The sequence below is a fragment of the Geotrypetes seraphini genome, chromosome 2 (assembly GCF_902459505.1).
Source record: "Geotrypetes seraphini chromosome 2, aGeoSer1.1, whole genome shotgun sequence".
Classification (NCBI taxonomy): Eukaryota; Metazoa; Chordata; class Amphibia; order Gymnophiona; family Dermophiidae; genus Geotrypetes; species Geotrypetes seraphini.
Window position 1 is genome coordinate 410,026,581 of NC_047085.1, and position 19,368 is coordinate 410,045,948.

Here is a 19,368-nt window from a genome sequence, read left to right on the forward strand (position 1 = left end):
GAACAACCAGTAATCATCATCTTGACTTGCCAGGCTAATAACATGCATTTCCCCTCCCCTTTTTTTTTTTTTTTTTTTTACAAAACCACGATAGCGGTTTTTAGCACAGGTCGGTGCGCTGAATTACTGGCTGTTCATTTGACAAGTTTGTATGAATTTTATGAATGTTTATGCCTTAAACAGTTAAAAAAAATACTGCCATCTCCTCTCCTCCCCTCATGTACTCTTTGATGGGAATATGAAGTTCATGTTCAATTTATTTGATATACTGCAAAAATAATGAAAATCTAAGCAGTTAACATACATAAATAAAAAAATATTAAGGGGGCAATAGAAAACAAAACTAGACCACACTAAGACAAACCACAAACAGATAATCCACAGGGAAAAAAGGGGGAAGAAAAACAAAAGGGTCAGGAAGATACAATTTACAAACAGGAAAACCTGGAGGGGAAAAGTACAGCAACAATGAAGGCGAAGCAGAAGGCAGATGAAACAGTGGGCTTTAACATTTAAGCTAAAGCTAAATGCAACCAAATGAAGATCCTATGGTTTTCCAATCAACTGGAATTTATACCCAAGGTTATACCACTCAATCTTAGACTCCTTGTTGTCTTTTGAGGCTCCGGTTGATTATCTGTTTAAAAATCTTATCTTTAAACTGAAACAGTTATGATCTATTAGAGCTTATTTGAATGAACAATATTTTAGGCTTCTTGTTCAGTTTGATTTTGTCCCAATTAGATATTGTAGTATTTTGTATTCAGGTATTACTGTTAAACTAAGGAATACGATACAACTATTGCAGAATACAGCTTTTCAAATTATATCTAGACAGGATAAGTTCACTCAGGTATCACCTTTGTTCAAAGAGCTTCATTGGATATCATTCCAAGCATGAATAGCATTTAAAACTTGTTTTCTTTTTAAGATGTTTTATGGGCTGGCTTCGCCACTAATATCTTTTCCAATTAGATCTAATTTCAATCCAACATCTCATAAATTAGATATAGCTGCACCTTCATTTAAAAGAATTAAACTAAACAAAATCTAGTAAACTATTTCTCTTATCAGTCTGTGTAAATTTGGAATGCTTTAACTCAGTCGTTGAAAAATCAATCTTCATATATGCTCTTTCGGCAAGGTCTGAAAACATATTTATTTGAAAAGTTTATGAGTTAGAAATTTGATGATTATATGTTTGTGATGAGTTTTAACCTCAATATATTTTTTATTGTGAGCCACTCAATCTATTTGTAGGGAGAAAGCAGTTTATACATGAAAATATTAGAAGAATGGATAAAAATACTAGAGGAATGGATAAATGAAAATATTAGACTAAGGTAGGAAAGAAATTAGAGGAATGGATAAATGAAAATATTAGACTAACATAGGAAAAAAAGCAAGAGCAAAATAATACACTTTCAATTGTGATTTAAACATAAGGAAAGAGATTTCCATCCTGAGATAGTGAGGAACATCATCCCCAAAGGGTTGGTGTAACTATAGTAAAGAGCAAGTCTTGTTTGTGTCTACATGTACTTGTCAGAAGGAAGGAATAGATAAAAGATACGGTTGTGATGACTGAAGTGCCCTGTTAGGTGAGTAATGTATGAGACAGGCAGTTAGAAAAGACAGATAACCCAGGGATTCTATCTGATGAGAGATAATAAGAATCTTAAAGGGGATCCAGTAAGTGACTGGAAGCCAGTGTTCAGTAATGAGATGCAGGGTAATCTGATCAAATTTCTTCTCATTATAGAGGAGATCGATTGATACAGAATACTGCTTTTAAAGTCAATGTAATTTTGGTTATTAGAAGATCAGCCAAAACCAAGGCATGCAAGAGAGTGCATAAAGAAGAGGCTTCCAAAAAGGAACAAATGCGATATACCTGTATAAAAGTTAAAAAAAAATAAAATAAATGAGGAAACAATATTGTCAAAAGTAAAGCACTACATCAGCTTCCGATTGGGGTGTGACCAATCAATGTGTCAACTCGCCCCCATTTCCCATATGGTTTCCACACTTTGCAAAATATGGTGAGATGGCCTCTACACAAAGCTATTAGCTTCATTATCAAGTAAATATATGTGTGAGCCAACAGTCACACATAGTAAATGATGGCACCTGCAAGGCCCATCCAGTGTACCCGACAGTCACATTCATTATCAAGGCAATGATGAACCAACAATCCAGTATATTATTACATTTTACTTGCCAAGTTCCACTACAAGATGTCTTCCCCTCCCTCCAGGATATGCAAGACCTTTACTCAGATTATATTTGCTCCTGATCCATCCTTGCCATTTTCAGTTCGTACTACTTCTGGCCCTACTTCTCCAATTATCGGGGTGGCTTCAAACCCTACTCCATCCCCTCCTGATCTGTCTTTGCCATACACAAGACACAGACCGTAGAAATCCAGCTGGCATCAGCTTAACTTCCCCACTGCTGGAGCCACTATTTAAGAACCAGTCCTGCGAATGCCACAAAATCTCTCATTTCCATGCTGCCGTTAGCATCATTCTGCTAGCCATGAAGACATTTGCTACATACTGGGTATCAAACATTTAGTAAGCAATATTCTTGTTGTTTGGGGACTGCAGCACCAATCACTTCAGAGATTAACGACAAACCTTGATCACAATATGATATGCAGAAATGTACCTTGCTCCCCACATTCCTTCCATCCATCTCCCACACATATATTTTAACCTATCTGGGATATATCATCATCTATAAAAGTGGTACCTCGGTTTACAAGTGCACCGGTTTGCGAGTGTTTTGCAAGACGAGCAAAATATTTGCAAAATCGGTGCCTCGGAAACCGAGCATGGCTCGATTTACGAGCACCCCCCCCCCCCCCGCAATCCGGCATCCTCCCCCTGTTGGACGTTCGACATGAACTCTCAGGCCTTGAGCATGCGCACATGCTCAAGGCCTAGCACCGGAGGCAGACCTTCGGGCACCGGCACAAAACAGCACAGGACATGCTGGTGCCGGTGCGGAGGCTACATCAAAGTAAGAAGAGGGTTCGGGTGGGTTGGGGGGACCTCAGGTCGCGGCGGTGGGGTGCTGGTTCACAGGGGGGGCGCTCGCAAATCGAGGCGCGCTCGGTTTACGAGGCACCAAGTTTGCAAATGTTTTGCTCGTCTTGCCAAACACTTGCAAACCGGTGCACTCGTAAAGCGAGGTACCACAATACTGCATTCACATGCTTTGCTCTTACACTAGGGCAGGGGTAGACAATTCCGATCCTCGAGAGCCAGAGCCAGGTCAGGTTTTCAGGATAGCCACAATAAATATGCATGAGATAGATTTGATATCCTGAAAACCTGACCTGGCTCCGGCTCTCGAGGACCAGAATTGCCTACCCCTGCACTAGGGTATTTTCTTACCACCCTACCACCCCGTTCACTCAACGGTCTTCCATTCCTTCCCAAATCTAACTGATGTAACCTCGCTGTCTTTACATCATCTCTTGTTGTTCTTGTTGTATACTGTCTTGAACTGAAAAGGTATGACAGGATATAAAGCTATTATTATTATATATTGTGTAGGATGTCTACCAATTTGAATTTCAGGAAACCAAAATGCCATTAGAACTAAATAAAATTGACATGACATGAAAAAAAAAAATGGATGTCAGCTGGATTAAATGACTGAAGTGGAAAAGTATTGCCCACAGGGAGTTAAATAAAAGACTAATGGGGTGCTATGCTCTTCAAGTCAAAGGCCTCATTGCCCCAGGTACACTAGATAGAGTTTGAGCCGGCCGGGACAAATAAGAAAATATGATAAAGTACCCGAATGTAAACCACTTAGGATATAAGTGGTATGTAAATAATTAAATAAAATAATAAAATTATTTTCTCCCAGAGTTTACACTCCAATTTTTGGGAAAAGTAATTTTCAGTCTAACCTCAGAAAGTCAAATCATTATCTATTTTACCAAATTTTGAATGAATTAAAATAAAAAAAAGGAATCTGAAGGCGAATAGTACACAACTAACATGCCTAGATCAAAAAGAGAAAGTGACAGCTGCAGTAAGTTTAGTTTAGTTAATTATCACTTCTAGTCTGCCTTTATCCAAAGTGCCTTTATCCAAAGCGGATTACAAAATAACATACACAATAAAATACATACACAACAATTAGCAAGACTGCTTGTCTTTAAGGTCCAAACTAGAGAATGACACGGTGGCAGTTTAGCCGCGGGTAACCCGCCAAAAACGGGGAATGAAAATTAGCAGCCTCTGCGGGGACGGGGACAAGGCCATCACCGCCCCGTTGAACGGTGAATGGTCTTGTCACCGCAGTGAGGCATAAAGGATCGTGCGGTTCCCGCAGCCCCCACCTGCCCACCCGCATGCCGGCTCGATCGTTTAACCAGCTTCCTCTCTCCACCTCACCTTAGTTTGCCGGCTTTCTTTTTCGGCGACCGGAACGCTTTCAAAAGAGCCGCGCACGCGCGGCTGCTCAGTATTCAATCTTCTGCTCTGACCCAACCGGAAACAGGAAGTTGCAGCAGAGCAGAAGATTGAACTTTGAGCAGCCGCGCATGTGCGGCTCTTTGAAAGCGTGCCGGTCGCCGAAAAAGAAAACCGGCAAACTAAGGAGAGCTGGAGAGCAGTAGCGTACCAAGGGGGGGGCGGGAGGGGCGAAAAAGGTAATGGCGCCAGGCCTTGGAGCACCAAGGCAGACCGCTTCTCCCCCCTCCCAGCCGAACCCCCGCTGACCCTCCTATCTCTCCCCCCCCAAGTGACCCTTTCCGACCCTCCCAGCGAAAGCAGCAAACCTCCCTCCAGTAGCGTCGGCTTTCTCCTCCCTCTGCCACATCACTGATGACGTCATCAGTGACGCAGCAGAGGGAGGAGAAAGCCGCGAAGGAGGTTTGCTGCTCTCGCTGGGAGGGTCGGAAAGGGTCACTTGGGGGGGAGAGATAGGAGGGTCAGCGGGGGTTCGGCTGGGAGGGGGGAGAAGCGGTCTGCCTCGTGCTCCATTACCTTCTTCGGGCAGCAGCAGCGTTTACAATTCGCTGCTGTTGCCAGCTTCAGGCCTTGTTCTCTGCCGGGTCCTGCCTACTTCCTGTTTTCATGAAGACAGGACCCGACAGAGAGGAAGGCCTGAAGCGGGCAACAGCAGTGAATTGAGAATGCTGCTGCTGCCCGATGAAGTTCAGGACATCGGGGAAGGAGCAGGGAGAAATCGGATGCTGGCTTGGGGGTGAGGGTAGGGAAAGAATCGTGGAAGTGGAGAAATTGGCACGATGGCTTTGTGGGGGCTAGGGGGAGAGAGAAAGGAAAAAATAAAGAGGGGGGCCAGAGGGAGAGAGAAAGAAAGGCAGAAATAAAGAGGGGGTCAAGGGGGAGAGAAAGAAAGGCAGAAAGAAAGAGGAGGGCCAGGGGGAGAGAGAAATAAAGAGGGAGGCCAGGGGGAGAGAGAAAGAAAGGCAGAAATAAAGAGGGGGGCCAGGGAGAGAGAGAAAGAAAGAGGGGGGGGGCAGGAGAAGAAAGAAGAAGGACGAGACTCATGAAATCACCAGACAAAAAGGTAGGAAAAATGATTTTATTTTCAACTTAGTGATCAAAATGTGTCCGTTTTGAGAATTTATATCTGCTGTCTATATTTTGCACTATGGCCCCCTTTTACTAAAACGCAATAGCGGTTTTTAGCACAGGGAGCCTATGAGCGTCGAGAGCAGCGTGGGGTATTCAGCGCAGCTCCCTGTGCTAAAAACCGCTATCGCAGTTTAGTAAAAAGGGAGCGGGAATATTTGTCTATTTTTGTATAGTTGTTACTGAGGTGACATTGCATAAAGTCATCTGCCTTGACCTCTTTGAAAACCCGCGGAATATAAATGATAATTAACATTTTCTCTGCGTACAGCGTGCTTTGTGTTTTTAAAATTTTATTGTTGGTAGATCATTTTGACTTGGCCACAAAGGTAAGGGGGAGGGAGGGAGGGGAGCTGCTGAAAGACATCTAGTAATCCTTGCAGGCTTGACTGTGCAGGGAATTATTTTTGTAAAATCATGTTTTGTTATGTGAATGGCATTATCTAGACTTTAATTTCTATGAATGAATAGAATGAAAATGATATAAAATTACTTGCTTGCGGGGACCGCGTGTTCCGGCTCACACAAGGAAGGAGGGGGTGAAAGGGAAAAAGTTTATCTTCCTTGGAAATAGATTCTGAAGTGACCTCATCAAAGAAGACCAGCACCAAATGTACAAGAAATCCCTTAAACAATGTCAAAAGAGCCCAAAATAGAAAACTGCTACTGCCTTGAGACTCCATTATTGAAGGAATCAACTTGAAATCACAGAAGAGACAGGAAAAGGTTAAATGCCTCATGGAATCCTCAAGTACAAAACACAAACCAAATTGTGAATGAAATCAGAGCAGACAGTAAGAATTATAAAATTATCCATCTGGAAAAAAAGGCGTACTAGAAATAATGCCTCAGCAATACAATTTTCAGAAGTTCTATTTGCTCATGGTAAGGGAGAAGAGAGACTGCTAGTGATGGTGGGGGGACTGATAGAAGATATGAAAGAAGGGTGGTAGAAAGGAACAGATGGTAAAGGAGGGAGGGAAGGGTGGTGGTGGAAAGGAATAGAACAGACATTGAAAGAAGGTAGAGAGGAACAGACCCTGAAAGGAAATGTGGAAGGCAGAGTGGGAAGAAGACGCTGGAAGGGAAGAAGACAGATGCCAGACTATGGGGGAGCGGAGGGAAGAAGATGGGTGCTAGACGGGGACGGTGACGGGGCGGTGAATGGGATGGCAGTGACGGTGACGGGGCGGTGAAAGGGATGGCGGTGGCGGTGACGGTGACGGGGCGGTGAAGGGAACGGCGGTGACGGGGCGGTGCAGAGGATGGTGGGCCGGGGACGGTGCAGTGACGGGGACAGATTTTTTCCCCGTGTCATTCTCTAGTCCAAACATCTTACTAAATGCTATACATCATGGTTCAGAGCAAATACCTTCATATCCACTATTTAAGTTATTACCGTATATAGCACTATTGCAAAACAAGTGCTTTTTTAACATTTGCTTAAATTCCTGCAGATTTTTCAACCGTCGTAAATATACAGGTAACTTGTTCCACTGGGAATGTCTGGGACAGACACCTAGAACATTACATATACACAAACACAAACCCCCAGGTCTAGAAACACACACTCCTATCACTGAAGAAATGGAGTCATATTTATTTTTGATCTACTGTATTCCTTTCATGCATCCAGCTCAATCAGTATGCGATGAGACAGTGTTAAAAATAGCACAACTAGTAGCAAATTTAAGGTCCACCATGTTGACAACTTTCCCACAAAGAGTTAACCTTTTACATGGCAGATACTTGCTACTTGAACCACTGGCCTAACGAAGGTCATATATTAGTTATAAAATATACTGTATTTCACCAATATTTCCCCAGGCAACAACAGTTCTATAGCCAATAAACCAAACTTAAAGCAACATTAGTCAACACAAGTTTCCATTTTTTTCTTAAATGAATACGAGTGTTTCAAATCATTCAACTGAGTCTCATGGGATGGATAGGCCATTGGCATGAGAAATGTCTGCAAACATGGAGTTTTTCTTTGCCAGAAAAGAAAAAAAACAGATACAGATGATCAACCATGGAATACTGCTGTCTCTGGGAACAGGTAGAAGAACCCTGCATTTCCTTTCGAGAAAAATTTAGAGCCAGATCACCCAGAAGAGACAGAAAGGGAAAATAAAGATTTAGAAAATTTTAAAGCCAAAAATAATATATTACTGCAATGTATGTTTATATTACTAATGTAATTATTGCAATTTATTGTATTTTTGTGTCTTGGATTGATCTTCAGTCTAATGAAGGCAATATATAAGTACCACATAGTAAAACAGTAAATGACAGTAGAAAAAGATCCTCAGTCTTATCCAGCCTGCCCAACAAGGTAGCCAGAGCTGTGCTCATATCCTGTGCAGGCCCCAGTCACCCATGCTCAAGTGCTGGTTGTGAAGGCACTACCAGGCCAACCATATAGGCAGCCAAACATGATGGGGATGATATGTGATTATAACCAAGACACTAAGTATTGCTGATAGTATTCAACTTACCAGTCAAGATACCTTCCCCTCCCCACTAAGTTGCACAGCACCCCCACTCACAATATGTGACAATAAAATGATCGAACAGTGGAATGTCACAATAAAATGTCCCAAATTTTTTTTAAAAAAGGTGGTGCTTTGTTTCAGATATAAAACTTCAAAATGTAGCAAATAAGGGGAACAGAAATGGGCAAAAGAAGTGAGGGGACAACCAGAATTTGATGAAGTGGTGCAACAATTTTGGAGAAGAATTTTACAGCACAAGGCATTCTATAGTTCTTACCTAATAGAAGTCAGAGCTCAATAAAACCTTTATCACTGTACAGATACTCTACTCCTTGCCTATTGCAGCAGATTCTCTGCTTGTTAGCAAACCCACATGCTGTGTTTTGTTTTCCATTTGTTACCGCAGCAAGCCCTATTAGCTCAAGCAGCTCAGCTCTGCAGCACTCCACTTCATTTTTCTTAGGTCCAATTCATCCAGTGCTCAATAAAACCTATCTGGCTTCAGCAGTTTGTTCTAAAAAGTACTGCTTCTTAAGGTGGAATATTTGAAGCAGGCTTCCACACAACTGTGCCTGTTGAATGACTGTGTGACATCATTCCTGAAGCTTCAAACAATTGGTCAAAGCAGCTCCATCTCTATAAAACACGTCACCCCCTTTCCCACCACCACAATATTTTTCACAGATAGTAAGTCATATGTATACTAAATTTGGTTGAAATCTCTCCATGCATTGCAGAGTTATGCTGGAACATACATACAAAAACAACAAGTCTCCCCTGACCCGAAAACAGGGTGAAGGGCAGAGGCAGCTGACCCAAAACAACCTACCACAAATTTTTAGATTTGAATGGGAAGCCCTCAGTCTTTCACTCCGGATTTTCACAGAGAAGCTAAGTACTTTTCAATTACCTTTGGCCTGCTCGTGATTGAGCCAGCCCGGCTGATTTTGGATGCCACTTGACCCTCGGATGGGGGTCAGAGACAGTTTAACCAATTCACAGTATTTTTTGTGATTATTTATTGATATTTATTTCACCTTTCACTTTTAGCACACTTGTGCAATAGTTTAATTATATGGGCAGCCCAGGGATGTTTCACATTAGGAACGTGCTCCCACTGCAAGCTGTGAGACTAAGGGCTTCCCATTCACATCTAAAAATTTGTGATAGGTTGTTTTGGTTCAGCTGCCTCTGCCCTTCTGCCCATCCTGTTTTTGGGTCAGGGGAGACTTGTTGTTTTTGCTATTTTGTAGTACTCCCCTTTTTGGAGTTTTGTATTGTTCACTGGAACATACATACATACATACACACACACACATACAGATACATCTAGATAGATAGATAAAGATCAGGGCACTATTGTATACCCTCAGTTCATAGTAGGTTTCATTATATTTCTCCCAGTTCAGCAAAACTTTCCTTCACACCGCCTGCTTGTGGTTTTACCCTCTTGAATGGATACTTGCCTCAGGCCCTTGGCCTGCTGGCTGGGCCAGGCAGCTGCCTTGGCCAGCCCCTGCAAACTTTTTAGGAGGGAATGTTTCCTCATCCAACTTTATCCTGCTACTATTTCCTTAGCTCCCTTAATGACACTCACAACTGTCTCCAACCTCTGGCTAGGAACAATCTGTGTGAAAACATGCCAACCAATAAGATAATCAGTTGACTCCCGACTCCTGCCCATGTTTTCCTTGTGTACTTCACCTTTAGGAACCATAAAAGCAGCTTTTAGGGGCCTCACTTCACAATACCATCAGGACCTACCCCTGCTTTACTGGGGAAATATTAAACACACTCATACCATTTCCCTTTTCCCCTCAAGCATGATTTTTGCCTTTCCAGCACTGCTTTTACACACACTTTTTCTCTCAAACCTCAACTCTGGATCAAAACGTTAAACAAACTATAGCAAACTTTCTGTTTCCATAAAATTAGCTTCCTCACTCTCAGGTTCACTCTGTGGATGAGAGTTTCTTGGAGCTTGCTTCTAGTTCGCCCTCAGAGAAATCTTCTTCTCAAAAAGGCTCAACTTTAGTGCCAAATATCTGTCTCTCTGGCAGCTCTCTGCCTGCACTTTCCTGCTAGGTTCTGGTAAAGAAGCCCTCCTTTGTGAAGAGCCCGTCTGCATGCTGAGAGGAACTGCAATGCCTGAAGTTCTGAGCCGTGGCTGCTCCTCCCTTTCCTGCACAGCTGAGAGACACTTACTTTCCTTCTATGTGCCCGAGGCTTCCTAGGACTGCTAATACCTCCCCTTTAATTGATCTTCTGTTTGTCTGTCAACCTTGCTGCTAAAACTGACTCAACCCTCCCCCTAGATGTGGGAAAGGAATAATAGGAAAGAAAGCTAGTTTTCAAAGCCCTCACCAGCTTGATTCCAGGTTTGTGTATCTTCAAGGCCACTTCATCAATCTCAAGCTGCTTTAAAAGTCCTGTCTCTCCCCTTAAGCATAGGCTTACTTTCAGTCTGCTCTGGTCTCAGGGCTGGGTTTTTAGACGTGGCAGGTACTTGCCTGTCACAATAGCCATCTAATTTATCCCAAATGTGTAGATGTCTTCTTCAGGATCCTTTTTCAGCAGTAACTTCTTCATATTTACAATAAAAACAGACCATATTATACTAGTGATTTTCATCTACAAAATGGCATTTTTCCAAGTACAGATTATCAATCTTAATGCAATAACAAGAAACCTAGAAGATGAGCTTCCCATTTTGGTAAAGGTTTGCTAAGGCCAATAGATTTCCACAACAGAATCTTGTTCCTCTTATAAATAAAAAAAAAAATTCAAGAAACCTTCTCCCTTATGTCTGATCAATATTTCTGGAAGTGCGAACAATAAAAAAAAAATCATATAACAGTTCCAGAAATGGTTGCTTCCACTGTTTTTGCAGTAAAAAAAAAAACACAAAAAAAAACCAGGCCAAACGAATAAGAGAAATCAAAGAAGATATACACAATGGTATATACATTTTATTCCAGATACTATTCCTGATACTATGCTTGGATAGTCCTATTTTAATATATGTAGGAAACTATGATCCCACCTCAGGAAGAGATCCTACTTTAGATACTTCTTCTAAAGTCCTTTCATCTTCTAAATCATCTAAATAGAGTCCAATGTACTTTAACAAGTATATTAACTGTAACCATTTTTAATAATGGGTAGCAGGTAGGTAATATTCTCTCTGGAGTGTAGCATAAGGTTTGCTTTTAGCATCAGCTAGAACAGTGTTCTTCAACCACCAGTCCCCAGGGCCGGTGAGATCGGTGCGCAAAATTCCTGCCGGTCTATGCAGGGCCAGTGAGCCTCCGACAGTAGCTTCCTCCCCTCCGCTCCCCTCCAAAAAGCTCTCAGTACTTGCCTGCAGCTGCGATTCATTTAGGCAGCTTTGGGGCTTTTGCTGAGTTGTAGCCCGCCTCTGATGATGCAACTTCCTTTTTACTCAGAGGCGGCACGACTCATCAAAAGACCGAAGGCTGCCTAAGTGAATCGTCCCTGCAGGCAAGTACTGAGAGCTGCTAGGACAGGAGCAGGGAGGAAGCTACTGTTGGAGGCTTGGAAGCTGCTGGATAAAGGGAGAGCTACTACTGGACCTTGAGGGAGGGAGGAGAGAAGCTGCTGTATTTATAAAATGACAATGGTACAGAATATTGTTTCTTTTTATATTTTAATAAAATACAGTGATGCCTTGGAATCCGAACTTAATCCATTCCAGAACCCAGTTCGAGTTCCAAAGCGTTTGAGTTCCAAGACAATTTTTCCCCATTGAAAATAATAGAAACTGGATTAATCTGTTCCTGGGTCCCACAAACTCAAATTTTAACAGTAAATACAGTATTTCACAACAAACTTCTGTTGCAGGATCTTTCAAGATTTACAGTTGCTCTCATCTCTGTGATAAATATTGGAGGAATAGTTTACAAGGAATGCAAGTTAGCTGCTGATGGCCTTTACAGTGTTTTAGTAAAACCAAAAATCTCTGCATGCTTTTTCTCTTCTACTTGCCGCCTTTCAGCCCCTCCCGCTTCTCAACAGCTTCACACTTGGCTTTTTGTTCATTTACGGTACTTGCCTTTCACCTTCTAGCTCTGATATTCTCTTCTGCATGTCGGATTTGCCACGCTCAACCTACGAGGCCTTCCTCGTGCCAAATGCTTCACTGCTCTTGTAAAGGGCTGCGATGATCATTGCGGATCTCATCTCTCACTCATAACAGAAGCATGCCTCGCTCCAGATCAGCTCATCAAAGCACTGGGAGTAAAGCTCCCTGCGCACAGGGGGCAATATTACATTTACAATTTCTTCAGGCCTCCTAGAGAATGGGATGAAGGGAATCAGCTCTGGAGCCAGAAGTTTCCAGCACACCAAGCACCCGAATGGATGCAGTGAATTTGCAGGAGCAGCTAGATATCAAACTGCAGCAAAGGCAGGCTCCAGAGACGGGGATACCTATGTTCTGTGCATGGGGAGCTTTACTCCTAGTGCTTTGATGAACTGATCAGGGAGGTTATCATTAACTGCACGGAGCGAGGCTTGGGGGGCTGGGGGAAACCGGACCAGATACAACAGGCTGTTGCGGACTCACTTTCAAAGGCCTGCTCTCCCTGAGCGGCTCAGCAACCATGATCCCTGCTAAAGAATGACAACCCTCTTGCTCATCAGCCACAACATGGACAGGAAGTCCCCCCTCATTTTCTTTTCTAAAAAAAAATCTTCAGGGGACACTGTGTTACGAGTGATTTCCTGCTCTCATTGGCTAAATTGGATGTCAGTCAAGAAGCAACCGTTTCCCATAGGATCAAAGTACAGTACACTGGATTTTAAGGTAAAATATTAACAAATATTCCAAAGCAGCATTCAGACTCTGGGGCAGAAACATACATATACAATGTGCAGGGCATTCGGATTCCAAAGCAGAGTTCGGATTCTGAGGCAAAATTTACTACAAAAAAAAAATGTGGATTCCAAAACGTTCGAGTTCTGGGGCGTTCGGATTCCAAGGTACCATTGTACGTTCAATATAAAATCATAACTGAGGCTTGTGCGGATGGAATCAGATGGTTTGCCTATCCCAGGCTTTCTTGAAATCAGACAGTCTTTATCCCCACCACCTCTACCAGAAGACTGTTCCACACATCTACTACCCTTTCTGTAAAAAAGTATTTCCTTAGATTACTCCTGAGCCTATCACCTCTTAACTTCATCTATGCCCTCTCATTCTAGATCTTCCTTTCAAATGAAAGAGACTTGACTCATGCACATTTACATCACGTAGATATTTAAGCATCTCTGTCACACAAGAAAAATAATATAATAACAAGAATTCAATCTCAAAAATATACTCAATATTATTAGCCTAGTGGTAAAGCTACCCACTGAAGCACATTTACTATTAGTGGAGAATCACCCCCCTCTACCACCTTTGCTCCAAATTATATAGATTGAGATCTTTAAGTCTGCCCCATACACTAAACTAAACTAAACGTTAAGTTTGTATACCACATCATCTCCATAAAGATAGAGCTCGGCACGGTTTACAGGTAATTCAATAAATGAGGGAAGGACATCATAAGAAATTAGAGGTTATGAAGAAGATAGCTAGCTTTACATTTTAAATAGATAGCTTTATGTTTTGGAGAAAAGCCAGGTTTTCAGATGCTTTTGGAATAATTGGAATGAGCCTAGGTTCCGAAGCGGGGCAGGGAGGTTATTCCAAAGCTCAGTGAATTAGAAGAAAAGGAATTTCCTTAATTTACCTGCATATATGACACCTTTTAACGAGGGGAAAGATAGTTTGAGTATGTGGGCAAATCTGGTAGTGTCAGGTCTCGAAGAATTCCAGGATAGTGGGATTAGGTGAGGAAGAATGCCATGTAGGATCTTGAAAATTAGGTAGGTACATTTAAAATGAATCCTAGAAATCATTGGAAGCCAGTGAAGTTTTAGCAGAAGCGGGGAAACATGATCGAATTTGCTTTTTGCGAAGATCAACCTAGCCGCAGTGTTCTGGATCCGCTGAAGTCTTTGAAGACTTTTCTTGGTTAGACTTAGATAAATGGAATTACAATAGTCCAGTCTGGAAAGAATGATCAATTGTACAAGGACAGCAAAATGTTGTTGGCGGAAGCAGGCTCTCACTTTCCTCAACATGTGAAGACTAAAAAAAACATTTTTTTACCAGAGAGTTGAGATGATCATTAAAGGAAAGTGTAGAGTCAATAATGATGCCCAAAACTTTGCTTGAGAATTCGATCTGCAGTGTGGGACAAGAAGATAGTGGAATGAACGTGGGTAACTGATCTAATTTTGGGCCAAGCCAGAGTAGTTTTGTTTTGGACTCATTCAGCTACATTTGTACAGAGAGGGCCCAGGATTGGAATTTCGTTATGTAAGCTGTGATATTTTCGGTGAGGTTCGAATCTATCTTGAGAAGGACAAGGATGTCATCTGCATATGTAAATAGAGTTTCAAAGGGAGAAAAATGGAAGAATTTCAAAGAAGAGGGCAATTCTTATGTTCTTATGTATGTTCTTAAGACATATAAATGTTGAAAAGAATAGGGAACAGGGGTGATCCCTGGGGAACACCACATAGCAGTCTCCAAGGAGAAAACATGGTTCCATTCATGTTAACAGTGTAAGAGCGGGATCGTAAAAATTTCGAGAACCAGTCTAAGACTGTGGAATCAATGCCTATCTCACCTTATGATGAAGACCACGCACTATTTTAGTAGTCTTCTTCTGGACAGACTCCATCCTTTTTATATCATTTTGAAGGTGCGGTCTCCAGAATTGTACACAATATTCTAAATGAGGTCTCACCAGAGTCTTATACAGGAGTATCAATACCTCCTTTTTCCTACTGGCCATACCTCTCCCTATGCACCCTAGCATCCTTCTAGCTTTCGCCATCACCTTTTCAACCTGTTTGTCCACCTTAAGATCATCACATACAATCACACCCAAGTCCCTCTCTTCTGTAATGCACTTAAGTTCTTTACGCCTTAAAATGTACCATTCCCTCGAGTTTTTGAAGCCCAAATGCATGACCTTGCATTTCTTAGCATTAAATTTTAGCTGCCAAATTTCAGACCATTCTTCAAGCTTTGCCAGGTCTTTCTTCATGTTATTCACACCATCCTGGGTGTGTGTATACTCTATTGCACATTTTGGTATCATCCGCAAAGAGGCAAATCTTGCTCAATGCCTCTGTTGAGTAAAAGTATGTTCCAAACGGAATCAGTAAAAACTGCAGTAAGACTAGCAGTTTGGTTTTTGACAGATGGCATTGTTAAAATAAAAGGTACACATAAGAGCTTTCTGTAGAACAAATATAAATCATTTTGTGGTTCAAACTTACACTAAAAGTTGTTAAATGTGAATGCTCTTTTTCCCAAGTAATAGCAAAAGTAACTTCTGCAAACAGCATCTTCTTACCACAGACTCATCACTAAAGTAAAATACAGGATATAGGGCTAGATTCACTAAGCCCACCAATCAAGTTCCGACCACTTAGCAACCCCTTTGCGACCTGATTTCCCTTCGACCTGATTCACTAACCTCTGTCCCGATCATCCTCCAATTCGCGTATGCAAATGAGGGGGAACGGCATTCAAATGTAGGTAGGCAGCGATTCACTAAAATCTGGGAGGGACACCAACAGGGTTGACTGATCCAAAAATAAGTGACTGCAGAGGACCTTTCCGACTGTCCTGCCTTCTTCCGCCCTGCTCTCTGCCCCGACTCTCCTGCCCTTCCCCGCAGTGCAAGCTCATGGTTTTAACCCGTGGGTTTAAAGCAGTTAAAACCACAGGCTTGCGAAGAAAACAAAAAATTGGTTCCTGCTCTGCCGGACAAGGAGGGTCTGCGCATGCGTCAGGATCACTGTAGACCGATCTGGGCGGTCGCTTGGGGGTGTGATTCCGATCGCCCTCATTTGCATGAGGGCAATTCGTGAATCAGCCCCCCAGCCACAGATCGGATCGCTCATGGATCGGATCCGTGGCCTTAGTGAATCTGGGCCATAGGTCTTTAAAGATGGTGATGATGCATAGGCAGTTTTTGATGCAGATTATGTCTGAGGGGAAGATTAGGTACTTACCTTGATAATCTTTTTTCTAGTAAATGGGCACATCATTCTTGAACATTTTGGTTATCAATCCCTGGTCACGAGATTCAGTGTGGAAAGCCTCATTTACATTTTTCCGCTCCACCTCCCTTCACTCTGGGCTGTCCTGTACCTCAGTTCATATCAAAGCAGATGGCCAGACCTAGAGAAGAAAAATAACAGGCAGGGGTAAGGGGATACTCCCCAAGAAACAAGTCTGTTCAGTTCATATCAAAAACTTTTAACATGAAATAAACAAAATCATTTAAAAATATATAACAAGATGGAACAAAGAAGCCACCTACCTGAATGCAACCTTCACTAACAGTCCTGGAGAGCTTTATTATACACCTTGATTCCTTTGCTATAGCAACAGTCTCTATCCTTGCTGGATAGACACAAGATATCTTGCAATCACACATGTCTGAGACAGTAAGCAGGCTAATGAACATCTGACAGGGCAGATTTCAAGAATGATGTGCCTATTTATTGAAAGAAGATTATCAAGGTAAGTACCTAATCTTCCCTTCTAGTGCAATAGGCACATAATTCTTGAACACTTGGGATGTATCAAAGCAATCCCCAGAATCTAGAGCAGGACGGAAGAGCCTGCTGAAAGTACTGAAGACCCAATGCGGAATCTAATTTGGCCGCTACATCCAGACTATAAAACTTAAAAGTATGAAGGGAGGACCATGTGGCCGCTCTGCAAATTTCTTCAGAGGAATCTGTCCTAACCTCTGCCCACAAAGATGCTATTCCCTAGTGAAATGCACCTTTAAGGATACAGGAGGTTACTTTCCTCTCCCGATATAGGCTGAAGAAATGGCCATATGAATCCATCTCAAAATGGTTGCTTTGGAAGCTGAGCGGCCCCTGGCGGGTAGATCTTGCCTAGTACAGAGATGATCTGACAGACAGAACTCATTTGTGACTTCCAGATATCGAAGCAATATTCTGCGAAAATCCATCAATTTCAGGACTTTGTCACTCTTCTTGAATCCTGAGGGCATGTAGGCAGATGACCGTACTTCCTGGCTGATGTGGAAACTCAAGATTACCTTGGGAAAGAAAGAGGGGACTGTACGCAGAACTATCTCATTCTCCAAAATCTTGAGAAAAGGTTTTCTGAAGGACAAAGCCTGCAGTTCTGACAATCATCATGCTGAAACGAACCCCACCAGAAATGATGTCTTATCAGTCAAGTCCATACAAAGATGCCTCTTCCAGAGGCTCATACGGAGCTCTAGCGAGAGCCTGCAGGATGCAATTAAGACTTCACACTGGAAACAGTTGATATACTGAAGGAGGCAGACGTAATGCTCCCTTCTAGAATCTGTATACATCCAAGTGAGAGGCCAATGTTCTTTCGCTAGTCTGAGTTCTGAAGCACGATAGTCCCGCTATCTGTACCTTGAAGGAGTCAACCGTCAAACCTTTTGCAAGACCCTCTAGAAGGAAACTAGAACCAAACAAATCAGTGCTATGATCGGGTTCCCACTGTGCACTGTGCACTGGAAGCACCTCCAGGCCTTTGCATCAGTGACCAGTGATTACTGCTTCTTGGACCTCATGAGAGTGGCTATCACCACTTTCAAACAGCCTTTGCACTATAGGGTCACTCAAGAGCTATACTGCAAGACCAAAGCACTCTGGATACTCCAAGGCGATTGGGCCCTGTGAGGGTAACCCTGGATGACAGGGTAGTCTTTGAAGGCAGACCAGATCCGCATACCACACTCGCCTAAGCCAGTCCAGAGCTACTAGAACTACCGGCCCCAAGTGCAAGTGCTGTTGCTTTATCAGAGAAGAATCTCACCACTCGATTCTGCAGATAATTCCTGAGCACCTGCAGGACTAGCCAAACTGCTCTCAGCACCAACCGGTTGATCGACCATTTCCTCTGAGATGCTGACCAGCATCCCTGGACCGGATGCCCCCTGCAAATGTGCTCCCCAACCAAGAGGAGATGCAAAGTGAAACTCTCTGAGCCAAAAGATGGCCGTATTGGGTTTTTTAGTGCATTATTTTAATATAGTGTATATATTTTGTGATTCTATTTATGAACTTTAATTTGAGAATTTTTATTTATTTCCAATAAAAGCTTTTCAGACTGGTAGTTAGGTCTTTTTTTTGTGATAACAGACCTTTGTATTGGACTATCTATCTATCTATCTATATAAAATTTTAATGTTAATTTTTTTGAGCTTTTCTTTAACTGCTGCTCACTACTGAGATTGTAAACAAATCTGGCAGTCAGGCATTATATGTTCTGGAGGACAGATGGCTTTGTTTCAAAACTGGGCACAGTTAAATAGCCCTCCTGCAAACTGGATAAAAATCAGAATTTAAAAAAAAATTTAAATAGGATTTGAAAATGCTCTTGAAACATTTTGTAAAAACAAAATGAACTTGACTTAAATATACCATCACAAATAGTAATAACTTCCAATTATATGCTAGGAACATTTTATTAACAGTCCTATATTGTACATACACAGTCACACTTCAAATCCCACCGTAGCTCCTTGTGATTTTGGATAAGTCATTCAACCATCCACTGCCTCAATTACAAACTTAGGGCTCCCTTTACAAAGCCACACTAGCAATTCCAGGAACTGAATAGGCTTCATCGCATTTGCCATGCGGGAATCACTAGCACGACTTTGTAAGCCCTAAGATTGTAAGCCCTCTGGGAACAGGAAAATACCTACTGCACCTGAATGTAACTCACCATGAGCAAAATCTAAAGCAATCTCTTATCTCTCTCTTTCAAAGCAAAGGCAAAAATAGTAAAGGGAGGTTTTTTAAACAATTGGTGTGGGGGGGAATGAATTAAATATAGGCAGAGGGGATCCTGGATATAAATGCAAGGGACAGGAGAGAGAAAAATTGAGTAACATAGCAATTTCCTACAGTCCAGAGAAATACATTTTTGATTCTGAATGTGTCCCAATTGACTTTTGGAGATCTATCATGGATACTGTAAAAGCAAAAAACACATACTAATAAAAAATAATAATAATTATTGACCATATCATCATGTCTTAATAGAATGAGCAATGCCAAGTCTTATCAATTTATAGGTATGGGCAATAGTCAAAACTAATATTTTGTAGTTAAGAATTTTTGTAAACACCAAAACT

The 19,368-nt window shown here is 42.0% G+C and overlaps 1 protein-coding gene across 1 annotated transcript in view; it reads right to left on the bottom strand.

The window, feature by feature from the left end:
* PHF14 (PHD finger protein 14) overlaps positions 1 to 19,368 on the bottom strand; it is a 677,625-nt gene that overhangs the window by 628,877 nt on the left and 29,380 nt on the right. The gene's annotated exons all lie outside the window — the stretch shown is intronic.